This window comes from Rhinoderma darwinii, chromosome 2 (assembly GCF_050947455.1).
Source record: "Rhinoderma darwinii isolate aRhiDar2 chromosome 2, aRhiDar2.hap1, whole genome shotgun sequence".
Taxonomy (NCBI): domain Eukaryota; kingdom Metazoa; phylum Chordata; class Amphibia; order Anura; family Rhinodermatidae; genus Rhinoderma; species Rhinoderma darwinii.
Window position 1 is genome coordinate 52245042 of NC_134688.1, and position 3797 is coordinate 52248838.

Consider the following 3797-nt stretch of genomic DNA (forward strand, 5'->3'; position numbering starts at 1 on the left):
CGTCAGGATCAACTCCTCGTGGCTGTAAACTCCATCATCGCCCGACTGGATCAACTTCCTGTTCCTTCCCCAGAGACTGCTGACGTTCCACTGTCTAATACTCCTACTGTCTGTTTTCCGGATCCACAGTTGCACTGCCCCTTTTTCCTCGCTATGACTGCGTGCTCACCATTTCTCCTCTGATGAGGCGAAGGTAGCGTTCATTATTTCCCTCCTCGCTGGCAAGTCCTCGCATGGGCGAACCCCATCCTGGAATGACAGGGGCCCAAATTTTCGGACTTAGCCCTGTTCTTACAGACTTTTTGTGACGTGTTCAAGAAGCCGGGTCGAACATCCTTAGCACCAGCCACTCTGCTAACCCTCAAGCAAGGGGGTCCACAGCAGGAGAGTATGCCATCTCCTTCCGTACCCTGGCAGCAGAGTTGGCATGGAACAATGAAGCATTGGTGGCGACCTATGGCATGGACTGTCCTCACACACCATGGACGAGCTGGCAGCCCGCGACCTCCCACCTACCTTGGATACCCATATCCTGTTGGCTACCCGGGTCAACATGAGGATCCAGGAACGCGATGAGGAGGTTCAGTGGAGAGACGTTTTCACAGATTAGCACCCTCGTTCCAGAGACCACTACTGCCCCCTCTTGTTGCTCTACCTGAGGAACCAATGCAGGTAGACAGAGTCAAGTTGTCCGAGCAGGAGAAACAGCGCTGACGCTCTTCAGGTCTGTGTTTGTATTGCGGTCTTAAAGGCCCTTTCGTGCGCCAATGTCCACAAAAGCCGGGAAACTCCAGCTCCTAGAGAGGCAACTCTAGGTGGGATGATGCCAAACATCAAAACCTCTTCCAAATTATCTATTCCTGTGACCATCATCTCGGGAGAGACATCACACTTCTCCTCTGCCTATTTTGACTCCAGGGCAGCTGCAGATTTCATCCAGCAGGATTTAGAAGACCGACTACATCTACCCACAGTTCTTCTGGAGAGATCCCTTGCTGTTGCTTCTGTAAATGGACTACCATTGCCCGATCCTATTGTGGCTATCATGAAACCACTTACGTTACAAATCGGAGTCCTTCACTCAGAACAGATCAACTTCCTCGTCCTGCCTAAAGCCATCAACCCGGTTCTGCTGGGTCTGCCTTGGCTTCGTCTACACGCCCAGGTCCTTCACTGGAGTTCTGGAGAGGTCCCCCAATGGGGGCCAAGATGCCTTAGCCGCTGCCTGCAACAGGTCCGCCCTGTTTTGCCTCCACTGCCTCAGTCACTCTCCGATCTACCATCTCATTAAGCCAGTTTTGAGGACATCTTCAGTAAGAGCAGGTAGATAAAAACAGTGGGAACCTGGTGGGATCCACTGTAAAAAAGAGACACCATCCAGGCGCAATACTTTTTTGAGAAAAAAAATATATATAATTAATTGTCTAAAACAATAGATCATAATAAAACATACATAAAAAAGAGAGATAGAGGGTCGATTAAGGTACAACGCGTTTAGTGTAAACAGAACCACTTTATCAAGTAAACATGAGACCATAAAGTTTTTTCCAGAGAACCCCTTTAATGACCACCGTGAAAAGGCGTATTGTCATTAAGGGGTTAAATTCGCAGTGTTGGACGGTCATCTCCAGTTTACTGTTTTATCATTATTATACCGAAATTTATATTATATTATATAATATAATATAATAATATATTATATAATATATATATTATTATATTATACCTGTTAGGAGATGATGTCACCCCCAGATGAAGGCTGTGCCGAAACGTGCGTCGTGGTTGGCGCCATCCCGGTTGTGTCATATAGATGGGTATATATTGAGGCATGTTATTTCATATGCTGTACTCTTTTGAACATGTGTTGCACCTATCCTAGGACCACCACTACTTGTATTTAGCTTCTTGTCCATGTCCTTGTCCATCCTGCACTATTGTAAAGACAATTTATATTATATATGGTATATATATCCTTATTTCATATATATTGCTTAGCACTATACACTTTATAAATAAGATGTATCCGTATTGTTATGGGCATGTGTTCACCCTGTGTATTTCACTCTGGAGATGTTGCTATATCTATTGTGTGACACTTTTTATTCATTTGTCCTCTATATTTAATAAAGTTTTTTGATACTTTTCAAAAGCATCACTATTGGTGCTTGGTGCCATTATTGTTTAGGTCAGGTTTGCCCCCTGCCGCTAGGGGCTGTGGGGTAACACAGCAGGAGGCGTGTGCAGATGCCTGAGGGACTCAGTGGTGTGCCTGCTGAACATGGTGGGCGGTTCCCTGGTGAAGGGTGCGGGTCCATCCCAGGTTTTCGCGTGGGCGGTCCTGTAAAACATTTTCCCTTGTTAACCCTCTTCCGGTGAGTTATGAGGCTGTTGCGGTCTCAGTCCAGACTGAGACACCTAATTAGGTAAACAGGGATAACTTAGCTGTGTATGTCTGCTTCGAGGGATCGGTGCCCATCTTAAGCAGGAGGTCAGGAAACAAATAGGGAAGGATGAGTATGTGGAGATGTTCTCCCTCCTCCCCTTGGAGAAGTTCTATCTGGATCAGGGGAAGAGGGGCTAGAGCATAAAAGAAGGAGGAGGAGAAAAGGCGTTATCTCCTGATTCCGCAAATGTTTACCAATTGGTTAATATGGTGAACGTTTTCATTTGCGATTCTAGCTAGAGTGATTTGCGAAAAGACCCCGGAGCAGTGCTCGGCCCTTTTATGTTTTATGGATTCTATTGGGGAAGCATATAGGGTGTATAAGGGCCTGGTATGGCTCCGTTATGATAAAGAAGTCACAGTACAGCTGACACTAAGCTTTATGCAGAACATAGTGGAATGTCAAAAACAGCAAAAAAAATCAAGAGAATCAAAAGAAATTTAATAAAACAACACCAGTCCCAAGTGAATATAATTCGTAATGTTGTAGAGGGGTAAGGGAATGATAATGCTGGGAACTCTCTCTGTCATACTCTACTTAAACCCTATACACACACAAGAAACAGAGTATAGAGCCAAGTATATATGAAAAGAATAACAAATTTTATTAAATACATATAAAAACATACATGTAAAAAAGGTACATGAGTGGAGAGACTCTATATGATATGAACACAGGTAAGTAGGAAAACCAAGTGTATGGTGTGTTTAAAGTCCTTATATTAAGGACATATGAATAGGACAGTGTGCTATCGTATATAACGTTAGTTGTTTGAGTGTGAGCTGTTTTGTTAAGGACAGAAGTGTCCAAAGGGTGTTTTCTAGAGTAAAATACTCCCAACATTAATAACTCAGATAGCCTTACCCATAATATTAGTCCTGGTAGCCTGGATACCTGTGTGTAAGAACAATAAGATGTCATTTTTTATCAAAATTTCTTATTTTCACAGGAAACAAAATACCCCATTTTGTTGCCCAATTTGTCCTTGGTGCGGCAATACCCCATTTATGGTGATAAACTGCCGTTTGGGCCCATGGGAGGGCTCAGAAGGAAAGGACCACCATTTGGCCTACTGGAGTTTTTCTGGTGTAAAGTCATGTATGCAGAAGCCCCTGAGGTACCAGTACAGTTGAAACCCCTGAGAAGTGACCCCATTTTAAAAACGACACCCCTTAAGACATTCATCTAGAGGTGTAGTGAGCCTTTTGACCCCACAGGTACAGTGTAAAAGATAATGCGCAGCAGATGGGGCAGAGTGAGATTTGCAATTTTCTATATATATATGGCATGTCCGTGCCCGATATAGTGTGCCCAGCATGTGCCACTGGAGATATACACACCATAAGATGTAAT